This window comes from Cygnus atratus, chromosome Z (assembly GCF_013377495.2).
Source record: "Cygnus atratus isolate AKBS03 ecotype Queensland, Australia chromosome Z, CAtr_DNAZoo_HiC_assembly, whole genome shotgun sequence".
Lineage (NCBI taxonomy): Eukaryota > Metazoa > Chordata > Aves > Anseriformes > Anatidae > Cygnus > Cygnus atratus.
The window spans coordinates 42,063,455-42,083,728 of record NC_066396.1 but is presented as its reverse complement, the minus strand read 5'-3'; positions in this window follow the sequence as shown (position 1 = coordinate 42,083,728).

Below are 20,274 nucleotides of genomic sequence, written 5' to 3'. Positions count from 1 at the left end.
GCCAAACACCACACAGCCGTTCGCTCACCCTCCCCCCTCCCTCTCCGGGATGGGGGAGAGAAACGGGAAAGTGAAGCCTGTGAGTTGAGATAAGGACAGTTTATTAAGACAGGGAAAATAATAACAATAACAATAATAATAATAATAATAATAATAATAATAGTAATAATGTGTACAAAGTGATGCACAATGCAATTGCTCACCACCCGTTGACCGATGCCCAGCCTATCCCCGAGCAGCCGGCCCCCCCACCCCGGCTAGCCACCCCTATATATTGTTCAGCATGACGTCAGATGGTATGGAATACCCCTTTGGCCAGTTTGGGTCAGCTGTCCTGGGTCTGTCCCCTCCCAGCTCCTGCTGCACCCCCAGCCTGCTCGCTAGCAGGACAGAGCGAGAAGCTGAAAAGTCCTTGGCTTGGTGTAAGCATTGCTCTACAACAATTAAAACATCGGCATGTTATCAGCGCTCTTCTCATCCTAATCCAAAACATAGCACCCTGCCAGCTACTAGGAGGAAAATTAACTCTGTCCTACCTGAAACCAGGACAAACTGTCTACTCTGTACTGTGCTGCAAGTGGACTTTTTTTAAATTATCATCAGATGTTAGAAGAATTAGAATGTCAGTAAATAGAATTCATTCTAGTACCGTTAATTATCATTGTTCAACAATCTGATTTGTGCTTCTCATTTCAACTGCCCCACCTTCTGTAACACGTCATGTAGCACTTTGATCTGTTTCATCTTTCCTTTCCTTTGGCATCCTTGTCTACAGCAGGCAGGGTGGATTTATATATCTTTAATGTCCCTTCCAACCCGAGCCATTCTATGATTTTATGATTTTGCAATTTGTTATTGCTCCATCCCAAGACTCTGTGCAAGTACTGCCACAATTACCTTGACACCTTCAGGTATAATTACACCTCTTAAGTTTCATGGCTCATTTTGGTCATAATAAGAAAATTCACATAACCTCAGTCTGAATCCTTTTTGTTTATTTAACTGGTATTAATCTGCATGGTTTTATTACTTGTTATGACATCTTATGTAGCAGTTTTCCCACAATTCCTTAACCCTGTGTAGTATTGATAAATATTATTTAAAGTTCAGTGTACAATTTTCAGTATGCTGCCCAGCAAGTAACAGATTTGATTGTGTGTAGAGCTTCTGTGTACCCTTATCTACTTTTTACCTTGATTAAGTCTGTGTACGTTTGCTGAGTAGATAACTAATTATATATCATTGTTTTTACATTTAAAATAAACTACCAGATGAGGGCTATTTGGGCTGAAGGTGAGATATTCTTGGAGATGTGCAAGTCTTTGTGTGAGTATGTGGAGTTATGAGGCTAGACTCTGGCAGAAATGTTGTTGCTCAAGAGGAGAAAGAGTAGAATACTGCAGAAGAATCTTTGGGCTTTGGAAAAAAGAGCACCCTTGTTCTTCTGAAGTGCTTAAATCCAAATACACTGTATGTTTAAGGTGAGACACTTCCTCTGGCCATACTGTCCTTCACTGGAGAGATACATTACTTGCTTAGTAAAATCCACATCTAAAGTTATTAAAAAGTATTGCCTTTTAAAAAGTAAACAGATAGCTGACACATAATTCTGAACTCATTTTTACTTGGTTCAACTGAAATTACTGCTGCAACTCAGCACCAGGATCTTACTTCTTCTGCCTGGTCCACGCTTTGCCCCAGTAGTACAGGATATTGAAACATTTCCCTAACTTTTCAAGTAGGAGAATAGCTGTATTAGTTCATATAAATTAAGGCTGGAGTTAAGGCAGCAATCTCTTCAATCTACAGTTAACATTTTAGCTCCTGTGCCAAAATTTGTGTGTAAAGAGCAGAGAGTGAATATGAAAAAAGCAAGTGTAAAGTCAAGGAATGGGTACATGAACTGAGGAATAAACTGAGATAATTTTTTCAACATCCTGTTTTACAGTTCCTGGATATGTGCCTCTTCCTTCAGAAGCACAGAAGCTGTGCTGAAGCTGCTTTTCTCTCCTGCTTGCACATTCACATCCTCCCATGCGCAAGGTTTGCTACAGCCAGTTCTATTTAGATAGACTTTGGCGTAGTCATACATCAAATGGAACCATAATAACACCAGAAGCTAGAATTTTAATTATCATGCTATTGAGCATATTGTGTATAATAGATATTAAATATAATAATTAGCAAAAAGTGAGAGTAGAATTTTATGGTGTTTTGTTTATTTTTCTGCTATTATAAACCTTCTGAATTTTGAAGATCAGAATGTGTTATTATGATGGATCAGTCTGATTTTATGTATCGTGCAGGGTATATAATGTTGAAGTCAATGCAGTCTTCACAGAAATGTACAATTTTAAATCTACATGTCCTTGTCTGTTGCATATCATCATAAAAATGAAAGCAAATGACTTTCAGCTACACAGACAAAATCTACTTATTCCCTTAGCATAATTTGTGTTTCGGATTTTGTTTTATTTTATTTATTTATTTATTTTACATTCTGTATGAAGTACACAATTTTGAAGCTTATCTTAGGTTTTAATATTCTGTACTACATGAAATATTATGAACAGTTGATATATTGCTTTTAAAGGCCTTTTTTTTTTCATTCACAAGGTGAAAAAAACAAGAGGAGCAAGTAGATATATAGAAACAAACGTGAATGATTTCCTTTTTTTTTTTTTTTTTTTTTGGGGTGAGGTGGAGGTGAGTGGGCACGTACTTGTTTTCCTTGCCATATAACCAGGCTGCACCTGTCAATTCTAACCTTTGAATCCTGGTCATATTTCTAGTTTTGGTAACAGCTGCAATAGCTAGCCAATTAAAATTTATACTAGAATACACTTTTTAGTCATTTACTAGCTGTTTAATTGACAGTTTATAACCTAAGAGACAACTAGTAATTGACATCTTTTTAAAACAGTCTTTTTTTTCTCTTTCTTTCTTTACTGTGATGATTCTGACAACATATTGATAAGCTGTCAGTGACCTTTTGGTAATGAATTGCTGTTCGTCATTGTGTGACAATTGTGTGTCATTGTAAAGAGCTGTTATCACATTTATTAGCTATTAATTATTAATTTATTTCTCTACTGCACTAGTGCTGCTTGCTGTATTTCTCCCTTGCTGCATAAACTAAATACCATGCCACATTTGTGTTTGAAAGCCTTGTTCTTCACATCCATAATACAGTAACTTTTCCTAACCTTGCATTACAGAGAAAGTACAAGCATGAATATAGCGCATGGAATTTTCAAGTTGTCACTTCACACTCATATTTTAGTTATTGGTGGTATAGATACAGCTAAGGAAAGAAGCTACTTGTGGAGTTGTGAGGATCTGTTACTCAGATTTGGAAGGGCTGCCAGGTAGCAGCCCTTATCTTCCCAGATACAACACTTAATGACCTCTCATTTGCTATCTTGATTGACACCTTGATTCTTGAAACACCTTGATTTCATTTCAAGGTCTTATATAATTCAACTCTGCCTACCTGTTTACTTTTTTACTTTTTTATCTTCCTTTGTTCAAACCAAAAGCAGGACTTGCAAGGTTTTCTCAATATGCTTCTCCCAGTGTGGTCTCACAGCTTCTTCCATATGGCCCCGTTTGTCTTCAACCCACTTCCTTAAGCAGTCTGACAACCCTTCATACTCTTCTTTTTGAATGACTCGTGAAGGCATGCAACTTGAGAAAAGAGGACGAAGAAAATGTTGGCCTACTCATCTAGTGAATAGATGCATGTCTATATGCACAGACACTTATGAGTCATGAGGCTAACAAGATGTGTGCTTAACTTTTACCCTTTCTTTTCAATTCTTTCATCAATTCACTCTTTTTCCTCCCACTCACTTATGTATACACAGTCTAATTAGACTGTAACATTTTTGAATCAGGGTCATCTTTTTATATGTTTATGAAGTCCTCTACACATCGCATTTATACACTGTTGATGTACTTTACACTTCACAAGGCTGTCTCTGATATTTGGTTATAATGCATATTTTAAAGGTAAACATGTTTACTTGAGATCCTTAAAGGCTTTTATTTGTTTGTTTGTTTGTTTTGAGTGATGTGAATAAGATGATAAAAGTTAGTGTTTAGAATTATTTCACTTTTGCACTTCAGAAATACAGAGAAAGTTTTTATACATCTAGCTACTTTTTTTTTGTTTTTGTTTTTTTTTTTTTTTTTTAAATACATGAATTCCAATGACAGAAATGTACGTTATGTGAGAAGTCAGTATTTTCCACTTCCTCCTAGATCACATTGAGGTGTGTTTGTGCACTTGGGTGTATTACCTAACTTGTGAAACTGGAAAAACTCATACTAAAGTTTTCAAACTTGCTAGATGTCTTGATCTGATGCTGACTGAAATGTGCAGAAAGACTCCCACTGGTTTCTGTGGGTGTACAGTCAAGTTCTGCATGTTCCTCTGTCTTCCTGTTTCAGATTTTAGCAGTTTGGCAAAATTTCAGATCTGCAAACCTCATCTCAAATCTAATGTGTTTTTTATGGACCTGAATTTTAAGTATCCCCACCTGGTTGACACATGGACTTAAATCTTATCATGTTTACAGAAAAGTAGCCAAATGGTTCCTATTTGTCTTCTGCAGGTCTATTATATTCAGCACAATTTTGGATTCCTTCATGCTTTCTGTGTGCCTGAATCTTTAATTAATGCTTATGAGTTTGTCTTTAAAAGTCTGAGAGCACACCAGTGAAAGCTTTACGAAGAGGTGAGATCAGCAGTAAGGACTAAAAATCTGACTTTGAGCTGAAGTTAGGCTAGTGAGGCTTATGTTTTTTGCTAGTAGCAGGAACTTCCTTAATTGTCTTTCTTAATTACAATAATAATGAATCCATTGTTCACTAGGGGCCTGATGCTGAGCTGAGTGGCAGAGTGCACACAGAGGTTCAAGACTAGGCTATGGTACTCTATGTTCAACAGAAGGAAAGAGTCAGTGATAAATTTCTATGAGAGGAGAAGAGTAATTTAAATCTGGGATAAGAGAAGGAAGAGAAACAGACAAATAATGTCTGTCTGAATAATTAAATTAGGAGTGAAAGGGCACAGAGTAAAGTAATGCAGAGGTATAAGACAATGTCAGTTCATCCTCTTATATTTTCAAGTATTTCAGGACATCTTGAGTGTCAGGTAGAAGGTGACAAATACAAAAAATCCAAAATCCTAGCAAGCCATACATCAAAGCTGTCAGACACATGGGTCTTTGGCTATTGGAAAGAAAGGTCACCTTGCTGCCTTTCCAAAATGCTTTCAGAAATCTTCCTCAGAGAGCAGTAGTAGTTTTATTATCAGTTGAGCAAGACCTGTTGTCAGTGATTGACAAGATTTCCACCTCCAGACTTCCTCTACAACCATGCTTAATAACTTGAGACGTGAAGGCTAGTGCTTGCAATGAAAACTCCACAGGTCTTGGGGAAGCTGAAAATTCACCTGTGGGTCTTATGTGGAATATATTATGTGGCAATCGGCTCCGGGGCAGGCACATTCTATAGTGGAGTGAGGGATTGTGGTATGCAGTTTCCTGCATTGAGGCCACTCAAGGCAGTCGAGGAAGCCACCAGGTCTTGGCAGCCCTTGTGAGGGTGGCTCATGAGGCTTCGGTGGAGCCAGGAGCATCCCCACTCTGTCATAAAAAGGCAGCCCCTGGGGAGCAAGAGCGACCAGAATGGGCAAACAGGGCATGGCGCATCAGTCAGGCATGGTGTGGCAGTTTGTGCAGCAGTGCATGCAGGCAGGAAGGGCAGGAGGCAGACCAATCTCTAACGTCTATTCTGGAAGCACCATGAGGTGGCTTTTCAGTGAGACAAAAATGGTATCCACCTGCTGCACCTGCTGGGCTGTGATCAAAACCCAGATGGAGGGGCCACGACCCCCCAGTAGACAGAACTCCCAAGGACTGAAAGAGCTGTTCAGACCATCGACTGCAGGCAATTCCAATATCTGGAGGTCCCCCTAGGGCTTGAAGGCAGAATTGGGTGTCATGGGTGCAAGTGTGGTCAGATAGATGCACTCTCTGAGCAAATACCAGGTTGTGAGAAGAGCTCGTCAGGCTGTGATGTATCCAGGAATCCAAGCAAGAGATCAATGTATGGTATCATGTGCTGGCACAGGCTGAGCAACAGCTCTGTCTTAAACTCCTTGGAAACAGCTGGTAAAATGGCTTCGAACCTGAAACCGGCAGAACTGATGGACTCACAAGACAAGGGAGTCTAGACCCTCATCTCTGCTCAGAGCAGAGTTAGAAATCTCTCCTGAAGTGCCCCTACACAACAGATATGATGCTCTGGGGCTCAAAAAAGGAGAGTGTGCCAACAACAACAGTAATGGTCAAGACCCAGGAAAGGACAACTGCAAAAGGGTAAACCAGCAAACCACTTCTTTAAGAATGAGTTCCACAAAAAAAGCCACGGAGGGTGTTGGTGATTGTATATTCCTCTCTGAGAGGCACTGAGGTGCCCATTTGCTGCCCAGACAATCTCTTGAGAGAGGTTTGCTGCCTGCCTGGGGACTATATTCGTGATGTCACAAAGAGGCTACCGACCTTGATCAAACCTAAGGACAATCACATGTTCCTGCTGTTTCATGTAGGGACAACTGAGGCCACAACAAAGAGACTCAGAAACATCAAAAGGCACTTTATGTCCCTTGGAAAGATGCTGAAGGGATCAGGAGCACAAATAGTGTTCTCCTTAATCCTCCCAGTTGGAGACTGAGACCCAAGGAGGAGCCAGCGTAAGGATCAGGTGAATGAATGGATGCATAGATGGTGCCATGGCCGGGGTTTAGGGTTCTGTGATCTTGGGCATGCTTTTGAGAGACCAGGCATGCTGACACAGGGCGGGGTGCACCTGAACAAGCAAGGCAAGAGTGTTTTAGGCAGCAAGTTGGCCATAATCATTAGCAGGGCTTTAAACTAGATCCAGTGGGGAATGGGGATATACCTGTAAGTGAATCAAAAGAACCTCTGAATGCCAATACTTTAAAAAACAGCAGGGAAACAACTGTGAATCATCGCATAGGAATTATGAAGGACTCCTCTAGAAAGGTGACGTTGCCAATAGCCCAGCCGAAGTGCCTCTACACCAATGCATGCAGCATGGGAAATAAGTTGGAAGCCATGGTGCAATTAGAAAACTATGATCTAATTGCTGTTGTGGAAATGTGGTGGGACAAATCACACAGCTGTAACATTGAACTAGAGGGCTACAAGCTTTACAGGAGAGACAGGCAGGGAAGTAAGGGTGGGGGAGTTGCCCTCTATGTTAAAAATTGATAGATTGTGAAGAGTTCGCTCTAAGAAACAACCAAGAGCAGGTTGAGAGCCTGTGGGTAAAAATTAAGGACTGGACCAACAAAGGACATCTTGTAGTTGGGGTCTACTACTGGCCGCCCAACCAAGGGGAGCCTGTGGATGAGACCTTCTTGCTCCAACTACAAGAAGCACAGGCTCTCATTCTGCTGGGGGATTTCAACCACACGGATGTCTGCTGGGAAATCCACATGGCAGGCAGTAAGGAATTCAGGAGACTCCTGGAGTCCATTGGGGACAACTTCCTCATCCAGGTATTAGACAAACCAACCAGAGGAAAAACGTTGCTGGACCTGATCCTCACCAATGCAAAAGAGCTCATTAAGGAGGTTAAGATTTGAGGAAGCCTGGGTTGCAGTGACCATGCACTGGTTGAGTTTGTGATCTTGAGGGATATTGGCCTGGCAAAGAGCAAAGTCAGGACCATGAAATTTAGAAGAACCAGCTTCCAGCGGCTCAAAGAATTACTGGATGAGATCCCATGGGATATGGTCCCTAGGGACAGATCTGATCAGAGTTGGCAACTCTTTAAGGATATTTTCCTTGGAGCACAACAGCTCTCCATTCATATACGTAATAAGTCAAGCAGGGGAGGTAGGAAACCAACATGGCTGAACAAGGGACCTGTTGGTCAAACTTAGGCACAAGGAGATAATGCACAGACAGTGGAAACTGGGCCATATGCCCTGGGAAGAGTACAGAAATGCTGTCCGGGTGTGCAGGGATGGGATCAGGAAAGCCGAGGCACTGACAGAACTAAAGTTGGTGAGGGATGCAAAGAATAACAATGGGTTCTACAGGTATATTGGCTGTAAAAGAAAGACTAAGGAGAGTGTATCACCTGTGATAAATGAAGACGGAGAGCTGACGACAGATGTGGAGAAGGCAGAGGTACTTAAAAAATTCTTTGCCTTGGTCTTCACTAGTGATCAGACTTCCCACTTCCCTTGTGTCTCCAAACCTGTAGGTAGGGGCTGGGAGAGTAGAGTCCCTCCCACTGTAAGTGAAGAGTAATTTCGAGACCTTGTGATGCAACTTAAAAACTACTAAACCATGGGCTCTGATGACATGCATCCTGGGGTCACCAAGACACTCTCCATCATATTTGAAAAAATGGCAGTCAGGTGAAGTCCCTGGTGACTGGGAAAAGGGAAACATCACTCCCATTTTTAAAAAAAAGTAGCAAGGAAAATCCAGTGAGCTGGATTCCAGGACTGGACTCCAGTAAGCTTCACCTCTGTGCCTGGGAAGATCATGGAACAAATCCTCCTGGAGGGAATGTTAAGGCACATACAGAGCAAAGAAGTGATCTGGGACAGCCAGCATGGATTCACCAAGGGCAATTCATGCCTGACCAATCCGGTGGTCTTCTATGATGGAGTGACTGCATCAGTTGACACAGGAAGACCAACTGATGCCATCTACTTAGGCTTCTCTAAGGATGGTTCCAGAGTCCCTCCTATTCTTTTGGCTGCTAAGAGAGAGGAAGCAACTCATTATTCAAAGAGGATACAAATTAATTGTATCATGAACTCAAGATTTAAACAAAGGACATAGAAGATCTAGAAAACTGATACAGATAGTAATCCTTTGCTACCTGGACACTTACACAAAGACCTGAGCTGCGTGCCTAGGAGTATGATTACATCTTTTTCTGCATGTGCATTCAGCGATTTAAAAACTTACTCCTGATCGTTAGTGTCTGTGGTTGTTTAGTGGTTGCAGCTTCACTCCTAGAGGACAAAGACCTGAATTCTGTGGAGGCTTTACAATTGATTAAAGTGAGAGAAGGAGTGCTTTCCCAAATGAGCTTAAAGGCTGAACTAATCTCTTCCCCCATAGGTCATTCTAGCAGGTCAGGATTGGAGCACACTAGTGGGATGGTGTGCTGAAAGCCTGCACAATTTCATATATCACTGCAGCAATTCTGTGAATAAGTCAATGAGTTCAGTATCTAGGGCATTCAGTGTAATAGCTTTCAAGATAACTAAATTCATTTTATAAATGAATTTATAGCTGGATTTAGAATACCTTCAGCCCATCACCAATTGTTTTGTTCAACAAATTGAGGAAGGAAAGTTGTCCTCACCATAATGCATCACTAGACATATGACTTGAAATACTGCACACATATATATGTATGTATATATAAACAACAGGGAACAATTTTTCCTCCCTCCTACAGCTTTTTTTTTCTAAGCTGACTAGACAGAATGTTTGAAAAATGTGGGTAAAAGGGGGGAAAAATAGTGTTGGTGAATGCACTGAAATCCCCTCCGAGTCATGCTTGAGTAACTAGATTCTGGCCTTGGCAAGTAAAGGAACAAAAACATGGTATCTAGGTTAAGACATGAGACCCAGTAGCAAAGCTGAGACACTTTTGATGTTTGGTGTTTCCACGGTCCTAACCAACAGGAATTACTTGCAGGAGTCAAAGAGCTGAGCTCAGTACGTTTATATGAATTCAGTGATGTGTCTTCCCCAGCTCTGTCACTGTGGATTTTTACTAGACAGTTCCTGCAGTAGTCTCTGCACTTAACACCCCAATAGATCTTGATATTAATCTTCATTTTACCCTTGTACTTTTTTTACGTCTCTTGTAGCATCACAGTCTGGGAGCTTGAATCAAAGGCTCTGGAATACTTTTTTTTTTTTTTTTTCTTTTTTTAAGAAAACGATCAACAACAAGGCACTTCTCAAAGCACACACAGCTTGCTCAGCTTGCTGCTTTTTTCAAATCTGTGGAAGCCTTTCCTTTTCTAGGATTAGTATATCTAATAGTATAATCTCTTAGTATATCTAGCATGAGAAATGGAGAATAGACATATAAGAAAAAGTTCAGATGATAATTAATTAATATAGGATAGGCAAGATAAGAGATGACTCTGATAGGCAATGTGATGGCAGAAGTAATTTGATGCTAAAAGAAACTAAGAACTGTAGATTTGGAAGAAGGATTTCTCATTCTAGTGCACTTTGTGTATAAAGTAACTGAGGAAAATAAAGATTGTGTATTGCTGTGGACTTGTAAGGTTTCAGTGTTCAAAAGTAACTGATGTATGAACATACTTGGTGGATGTTTACAGAAGCACAGAAAAGGATCTGCTGAAGTAAATTTAAAATTGTTTCTTTGTATCAATTTTCATAAATGATCTTTCTTTCATATGGCTCTGATTCAATTCCTCCTTATGCCCTTTAAAAAATTGTCTAATTATAAACAATCCAAAATATTAGGTTTTAATTATGTCATTAGCCAAAGGTATTCTTCATAGTTGTACCGTAGGCACAGTTATTGGTCATTTTTTTCCTTCTGTTCTCCACCAGTGATATTGCAGATCCCATGTGTTGATCCCATGTTCAACATGTTGGAAGGAACGGATGCCATCCAAAGGGTCCTAGGCAGGCTTGACAGGGGGTGTATGTGTGAAAATCATGAAGTTCAACAAGGCCAAGTGCAAGGTCCTACACCCAGGTCAAGGTAATCCTACGCACGAATGTAGGTTGGGCAAAGACTGGACTGAGAGCAGCTCTGAGGAGAAGACTTGGGGGTGTCAGTTGCTGAGCAGCTCAACATGAGCCAGCAAGGTGTTCTTGCATCCCAGAAGGCCAACAGTGTCCTGGGCTGCATCAAAAGAAGCATGGACAGCAGATCAAGGGAGGTGATTCTCCCCCTCTACTCTGCTGTTGTGAGATCCCACATGGAGTGCTGTGTTCAGTTCTAGGGCCCCAACTTAAGAATGACATGGATGTATTAGAGAGATTCCAGTGGAGAGCCACAAGGATGATCAGAGATCTGAAGCACCTCTCCTATGAAGAAACAGTAAGGCAGATGGGATTGTGCAACCTAGAGGACAGAAGGCTCCGGGGAGACCTTATAGCAGCCTTCCAGTACCTAAAGGGGGCCTACAGGAAATCTGAGGAGGGACACTTTGTCAGGGAGTGGAGTGATAGGAAAAGGGGGAATGGCTTTAAGCTAAAACAGGGGAGATTTAGATTAGATATAGATTTAGATTTAGATTAGATGAAGATTTAGATTAGATTTAGGCTTAGATTAGATGAAGATGTTCTTTACTATGAGGGTGGTGAGGCACTGGAGCAGGTTGCCCAGAGAAGTTGTGGATGCCCCATCCGTGGAAGAGTTCGAGGCCAGGTTGGATGGGGCTTTGAGCAACCTGATCTACTGGCAGTTGTCCCTGCCCATGTCAGGGAGTTTGGAACTAAATGATCTTTAAGGTCCCTTCCTACCTAAGACATTCTTTGATTCTATGATTCTATGATTTTCTTTTTACACAGGCTGGCCACTGGCCACCTCTATCTCTGAAATGCCTAATCTTCTCTTATTATCCATTTGGCTGGAGTTCCAGAGTTCTCCACATGGGTTTTTAAGCCAGAGGTGAAGTCCATGTAAACATTTCTAAGCAAGTGAAATTAGGAAATTCATTAGGTATTTGAATTAGGAAAAGCATGACCAGGAAAGATGAAAACGTTCTAGATGCTGTTTTTCATTTCAGCAGGGACTTCTGCAGAACAATATGTTACCTAATACTGGTCTCAGCTGTCTATTTTCCAACAGACATGGAGTTTAAACATTGAGTGGTTGGAATTGGTGAGTTCAGTAGTTAGAATTCTTTACATTCAACATCTTTGGGAATTATTTATGATTTTATCTGCCCAGTATTTGCCAGTCATTCTTCAATAAAAGTCACCACAGCTCTAACCTTAGTTTGGTAAATCTATTGCTGATGAAAAAAGAACAGATACAAATGATAGATTTTTAATATCTAATAACTGCTGAAATAAATCTAGTGCTTTGCCATATCATCAGCAGTTCGGTCAAATGTGGATTATTACACTGAGCATAGGTGAGGTGGTCACTAAAAAATACAGCTAATTCTAGGCCAATGTGTGGGTTTCATCACCGCTTTAGTTATAAGTGTTGATATGTACTCCCAATGTTTCTATTTCAGTCATGCTTTTGATGGCCAGTGATGGATGGAATGGAATCCTGTTAGTCAACAGAGTGAATAGACACGGCTCTCAATTTTAAGAGTGGTCAGTCATTTTAAAGTGTTTGCTTTTCAACACCACAGAAAACAGCTGATAACTTAATGTTCTGGGATCTTCACATTTCTTTCAGTGAATAAAACTATTTTAAACAATAAAATGTAAGACTAGAAATCTCAGTTGCCAATCAAGTGCATGTTAAATGTATTTATGAAGTGCATGGAAACCATATGTTCTATTTTTTTTTCTCATAAACAGGAAAAGAAAGGAATGTATCCTATATATATACATGCTAAAATTTCATGGCCTCACTGGCTTTTCATATTGCCTCCCAACAAGCCTTCAGAAATCCATTTTGTCCCTGAACCCTGCACCAGACCAGTTGGCTGATAGATACAGAAGCTTTTGAAAGCTGCAGATAAATTAATAGTAGAGAATGTGCCTGAGGACCATGCCTGGCTGCTCTTGAAATCCTTCTGAAAGCTGAATTATTTGTATTAAGATAGGCTAACACTCAGGCCTCTATGAGTCAATTCTTTGTAACAGTTGCCAATATTTTTCTACCTGAGAGAACAGCTTCATTCTTTATTATTGCTCAGGAATCAATACTCCCATTGCCCTCACAAAATGCTATACAAGCATTATTGGCATTTCACTTGGCAGTGAAGGGTATCAACATCAATCTCACCAACTGCACACTTCACTAACCCTGTTCCACTTCCCTAGTGTGAATTTGTATTCTGTCTGCATTGTGCTCTCCTGCTCAGCTTGAATGGGAATCCTTAGCAAATCTCATCTTCTGAGACTAGAAAATGGAAAGACATCACTGACAAAAGCAGGTTCCTTTATGTGTGTGCATGTGTGTGTATGTGGCAGGGAGTACATGGAAATTCTGAATGTGACTAAACTGTGATTAAAATTAAAACAAACAATCAAATGAAAAAAACAGCAACAAGAACAACCACAAGCAAACTGCTTATGTCAATGTACTAGACCCCCTGACAAGAGAGAAATCTAGATCCAAATTGTAGCTTCTGTTCCAAAGAGCTACCATAGGGTATAAGGTGTGTTTTTTTCTTTTCTTTTCCTTTCCTTTTTTTTTTTTTTTTTTTTTTTTTTCAAGGCTTATGAAATCCTTTTGAACTAACAGCTCCTAATTCACAAATAGTCCTACATGTTGGGGATAAATGATGAATTAGCAAACAAACCAACAACAATTTATACTGGTGCTAAGGAAAGGCTGTTTGGAACAGCAGCCACATTTTGCTCTAATTGTGTACAGCTGTACCAGTTTGATATACTGGTTCAGTCACAAAGATTTGCATTCAACATGTAAATTCAGCTTTAAACATGTAATTTCTAGATGTAATCTAAAATAGGAACTGTTCAAAGCATCATATCTCCTGCAGAGCTTTGTATCACTACAGAGAATAATAGAAGGCATAGTTTGTTCAAATAACACCAGAATCATGACAGTTAGAACACTACTAATAAAATAATAGTCCCTTCAATATATCTGTCTTAAAACAATAACAGCATGCTCTTCTTCTTCCTTCTATCTTTGTGGTGTTGAATCCATGTATGTTTCCTTCTGTTTTATGAATATTGCACAGCATATCCTCAGGCAAGGATCTAATAAAAAAATACTGATATGAATTTGTTTTTGTTCCAAAGTGCTGTTAGACATTTGGGCAGCATACATTTGTGTATAGGGATTTGGGTGGTTAGTGAATGCGAGGCCATAACACACCAAGGGTATGTGGCCATGCTAATAACATCCAGGAATTTTCAAGTTGCATTTGATTTTGGGGTGTGCACAGCTAATAGTTACTTACCAGAGAGAAATGTTTGATTTCTTGTGTATTGCTTGCTGTAATTTCCTGATGTCACTGTGTACCAAAAAAGTACCTTCCTAGTCCCATTTTTCCATCTAGTCTTATCTAGTTATACTTTGGAAATCTATGGATCATTAATTGAAAATACCTTAAAATATATCAAGTGAATATTGATATTCCACATCTTACTTGAATCTAAGCTTGCTTACTTATTGAGATTTTATTTGATTTTTCTTTAGCCTACAATCAAGAATCTTTGGTGGCAAATAGTCCCTCTTAGCTACATAAGACGTTACAGTGTTCCAGTAGGCATTTTCTGATTGTTTATATGGAGGGGAAACAATAAATCAAGGTCTGTGTCGCACCATTTCTAAGACAGTTGCTCCTAAAAAAGTGAATTAGAGATAAAAATTATTCCTGACAAGAATAATTCAGTAGTATAGAGAAAACAGGATAAATAACTGTCAGAGGCAGGAAAATCCTTCTTTGATTATAATACAGCTCATTTAAACAGCTAAGATGTACTACTGCTGTTCAAGTAAACAATAGAAAGATGGGAAAAGGAGAGGAACTGTAAACAACTGTCAGTATAAATCAAGAAAAAAAATTACAAACAAGGGGCAAAGAAAATCTTGGGAGATTAAAATCTCTTGTGTACTTCTGGCAAACCATACATTTTCCATGAGTTAAATTATTATTATTATTATTATTATTATTATTATTAATTATTATTATTATTATTATTATTATTATTATTATTATTATTATTATTATTATTATTTTATAAATCCATGCTTGATAGTAAAATAAAATTTTTTTACATCTAAGACAACATGGTGACAGTTACTGTTAATTTTCTCTATTTCTCTTGAGTCTATATTTACCATACTAGTGTCTTGCATATTTTGGAGTGAGATTATTATTTCTTTCAAACTGTTTACATCTAAATCTATACAGCTGAACAAGGAAATGTGATACCATGTATAAAATCCTTTTTTTAAGTTTATTAAAAACTTAGCTTGAGCTAAATTTTTAATCTCACTCTAAAATATTTTTCTTTATACTTCTCTGTATTTAAAACATGCTCAGTTAGAACATCTGTGTGCACGCTCTGGTAAACAATTCATCCCCTCAAAGGTGGCTGTAGATGCCCCACACATCATGGTGTTAGCTTCTAAAATACAAGGTACTGTTGTGCTTTCAATATATTTGTACAGTGGTTGTAAAACAGTACTCTTGACGTAATACCACAAATATCTCTTATAGGTATTTCTTCAAAACATGAGCAGCAATGACATTGCTCTTCATGCTTCATTGCATGAGACTTTTGGTACCGGTACTAGTCTTGTGCATATACAAGGTCAAGTTTTACATAATAATAAAAGTTTCTATCTATAAGCTACTTTGCAATAGAGACATGCTTTAATTCTGCAAGATTGTGGTCTGCAAATTGCAACAAATAAAGCAACATATATACCTACCAGCAACAGCAGTGTCAAAGACCACCACTACCGCAAACCTAAAGGAAAGCAGAAGCCTTAAAATAGACACTTACAAAGATACTTAGGTTCAAAAACATATGGTCAAGTTTAGAAAAGCTCCAAGATGTTCCTGCATAGCCCAGTTGAAGTTGTTGGGCATAAAGCAATGACAGAAACTAGGATATTTATTTAGGCATGAGATTTTAAAATTCATAGCTTAGGACCTGGTGAATATACTAATTGTTTGTCATCTTTCATGATGGCCAATGATAAGTGAATTGTCTGTTTTCTGATGCTGGTACATGTCTGGTACATTATTTCTTTAGTACTACCATTTCCATTAGAAGAAGGAAAAAAAAAAGTTATTGCCAGAGAGATGATATCAAGTACATTTCAGCAATTGGTTACAAATGCAGTCTATTCTTTTCTCAAACAGTAGTTCAGATTCTGGTTAGTTTAAGAAGTTTTCACAGTTAGCAATGAGAATTAATGTTTTTACAAATGTATTGGTTTTTGTGGCAAGGTTTTGATAGCAGGAGGCTGAAGGGGTGGCCTCTATGAGAGAAGTCCAGAAGCTGCCCCATGTTAGATAAGGGCCAGTTTCAGCTGCTGACCAGACCTGAGCCAATAAGTGATGTTGTTTGCGCATCTGTGAGAGCAGATTTAAGAAAGGGGGGGGGGGGAGGGAAACCCTACTGCACAACAGCAGCTGGGAGAGTGAGGAGTGAGAACCAGCCCCACAGACTCCAAGGTCAGTGCAGCAGGAGGGCATGAGGTGCTCCAGGCACGGAGCAGCAGTTCCCCTGAGGCCTGTGGAGAGGCCCCTGGCGGAGCAGGCTGTCCACCTGCAGCCCACGGGTCCCACATGGAGCAGATCTCCACACTGAAGCCCATGGAGGAGCCCCCTGGTGGAGCAGGTGGCTGTGGCCTGGAGGAGGCTGAGGCCCATGGAGAGTCCCTGCAGGAGCAAGCCCCGGGCCAGAGCTGCAGCCCATGGAGAGGAGCCCATGCAGGAGCAGGGGATCTCGGGGGAGCCTGTGGGGGACCCATATTGGAGCATTTTGCTCCTGACAGATGGACCCCATGGTACAAACCCATGCTGGAGCAATTTTTGAAGACCTGTTGTCTGTGGGAAGCACATGCAAGATCAGTTCGGGAAGGACGGCATCCCGTAGGACGGACCCCACGTGGAGCAGGGGCAGAGGGTAACCATGAAGGAGCAATGGAAACGAAGCATTGGGGACTGACCAGGAGCAGTGGAGACGAAGCATTAGGGACTGACCGCAGCCCCCATTCCCCATTCCCCTGTGCCTCTTGGGGGGAGGACATAGAAGAGGGTGGATGGGTGGAAGGTGTTTTTGGATGTTTTTAGTTTCTCACTTTTCTAGTCTGCTAGTGATAGGCAGTACATTATATTTTTCTCCCGATGCTGAGTCTGTTTTGCCCATGACAGCAATTATTGAATGATTTCTCTGTCCTTATCTCAACCCTTGAGCCCTTTTCATCATATTTTCTCCCCCTTTCCCTTTGAGGAAGGGGAGTGAGAGAGCAGTTGTGGTGGAGATCAGCTGCCCAGCTGGCTAAAACCACCACAACAAACTGTTCACATAAAATCTCTTTTAGGATATTATTTTTTATGACTAAACATAACATCAAAACTGAGAAGAAACTCTTCTGTTTCTTGAAAAGGAAACCTTTCCTTCCTAGTCTGGCAACCAAAGGTCATTAATATGAGAGGCATTAGGACACTCACTTTTCTCTTGCTGCCCTCAGTCTCTTTGCAGAGGGTACTTCTGGGTTTAGATAGAATAGTACTGTTGGAAGGGACCTTCAAAGAACATCTAGTCTAACTGCCTGGCCACTTCAGGGCTAAACAAAAGTAACTACAGGCCAGTCAATTTTACCTCCATCCCTGGAAAGGTGATGGAGCAGCTCATCCTGGAGGTCGTCTCCAACCATGTAGAGGATAAGAAAGTGATCAGGAGTAGTACACATGGACTCACCAAGAGGAAATAATGCTTAACCAATCTGATAGCCTTCTATGATAGGATGGCTAGCTGGGTAGATGAGGTGTAGATGACAGTGGATGCGGTTTACCCTGACTTCATCAAGGCTTTTGACACTGTCTCCCATAACATCCTTATAGACAATCTCAGGAAGTGCAGGCTCATTGAGCGGACAGTGAAGCGGATTGATAATTGGTTGGATGGCCAAGCTCAAGAGTGTTTTGTTCAGTGATTCAAAATCTAGTTGGAGGCCAGTAGTTAGTGGTGTCCCCCAGGGGTCAGTACTGGGTCCAGTCTTGATCAACTTACTCATCAGTGAGCTGGGTGATGGAACAGAGTGCACCCCCAGCAAGTTTGCTCATGATACAAAGCTCAGAGGAGTGGCTGATGCCCCAGAGGGCTGTGCCGACGTTCAGAGGGACCTTGACAGGCAGAGAGTTTTGCCAAGAGGAACCTCATGAAGTTCAACAACAGCAAGTTCAGGGTCCTGCACCTAGGGAGGAATAACTTACAAGCACCAGTATAGGATGGGGGCTGACCTGCGGGGGAGCAGATATGCAGAGAGGAACCTGGGGTTCCTGGTGGACAGCAGGCTGAACATGGGTCAGCAATTTGCCCTTGTGGCCAAGGAGGCCAACAGTATCATAGAATCATTAAGGTTGGAAAAGACCTCCAAGATCATCTGGTCCATCCATCACTCTACTACCAATGTCACCCACAAAACCATGTCCAAAGCACCATGTCCAACCTTTCCTTAAACACCCCCAGGGATGACAACTTCACCACTTCCTTGGGCGACTCTTTCCAATGCCTGACTACTCTTTCTAAGAAGAAATTTCTCCTAATTTCCAACCTGAACTTCCCCTGGTGCAACTTGAGGCCATTCCTTCCAGTCCTATCACTAGTTATCTGTGAGAAGAGGCTGACCCCTCACTCCCCACAACTTCCTTTCAGCTAGTTGTAGAGAGCAATAAGGTCTCCCCTGAGCCTTCTCTTCTCCAGACTAAACAACCCCAGTTCCCTCAGCCTCTCCTCATAAGACTTGTGTTCCGGATCCTTCGCCAGCTTTGTAGCCCTTCTCTGGACATGCTCCAGAGCCTTGATGTCTTTCTTGTACTGAGGGGCCCAGTTGAACACAGTACTCAAGGTGTGGCCTCACGAGAGTAGAATACAAGGGGACAATCACCTCCCTTGTCCTGCTGGCTACACTATTCCTGATACAAGCCAGGATGCCGTTGGCCTTCTTGGATGCTTGGGCACACTTCTGGCTCATGTTCAGGCAAGCATCCATCAGCACCCCCAGATCCTTTTCCTCTGCACTGCTTTCGAGCCACTCTGCCTCAAACCTGTAGCATTGCATGGGGTTGTTGTGGCCAAAGTGCAGGACCAGATGCTTAGCCATGTTGAACCTCATCTCATTGGCCCATCCTGTCCAGGTCCCTCTGTATGGCCTTCCTACCCTCCGGCAGATCAACACTTCTCCCAAATTGGTGTCGTCTGCAAACTTACTGAGGGTGCACTTGATTCTCTTATCCAAATCATCAATACAGATATTAAAGAGGATGGGCCCTAACACCAATCCCTGGGGAACACCACTGGTGACTGGTCAACAGCTGGATTTCACTCCATTCACCCCCACTCTCTGGGCCTGGCTGTCCAGCCAGTTTTTAACCCAGCAAAGACTGTACATGTCCAAGACCAAGACTTTAACCCAGCAGAGACTGTACCAGCTTCTCCAGGAGAATACAATGGGAGACCGTGTCAAAGGCCTTGCTGAAGTCTAGGTAGACTACATCAAGAGGCTTTCCGTCATCCACCAAGTGGGTCACCCCATCATGGAAGGAGGCGACTAAAGGAGATGAGGTTGGTCAGGCAGGACTTGCCTTTCATGAACCCATGCTGACTAGGCCTGATCCCCCAGTTGTCCATTGCGTGATTGCATTCAAGATGACCTGTTCCATCACCTTTCCTGGCACCAAGGTCAGTCTGACAGGCCTGTAGTTCCCTGGGTCTTTCTTATGACCATTCTTATGAATGAACATCAAATTAGCAAGTCTCCAGTCATCTGGGACCTCTCTGGATGACCATGATTGCTGATAGATGATGGAAAGTGGCCCAGCAATCACATCCACCAACTCCCTCAGCACCCTCAGGTGGATCCTATCTGGCCCCATGGACTTGTGACAGTCCAGGTGGAGCAGCAGGTCTCTGTTTCCACTGGAACCGTGTGGGGTTTCTTCTGCTCCCTGTCCCAGACTTCTAGGTCAGGAGGCTGAGTACCCTGAGATACGGTGGTCTGACTATTACAGACAGACGTAAAGAAGGCATTAAGAACCTCAGCCTTTTCCTTATCCTCAGTAGTCATGTACCTGTATATGTCCTTGTACTCTCCCTGAGTTGCCTGCCCCTTCTTCCACCGGATATAAACTCTCTTTTTCTCCTGGGTGCTCAGCAAAAGTTCCTTCTTCAGCCATGCTGGTCTTCTTCCCTGCCGGCTTATTTTATGGCACACAGGGACACCCTGCTCCTACAACTTTAAGACTTCCTTCCTGAGGAGTGTCCAGCCTTCCTGGATCCCTCTGGTCTTCAGGACTGGCTCCCAAAGGACCCT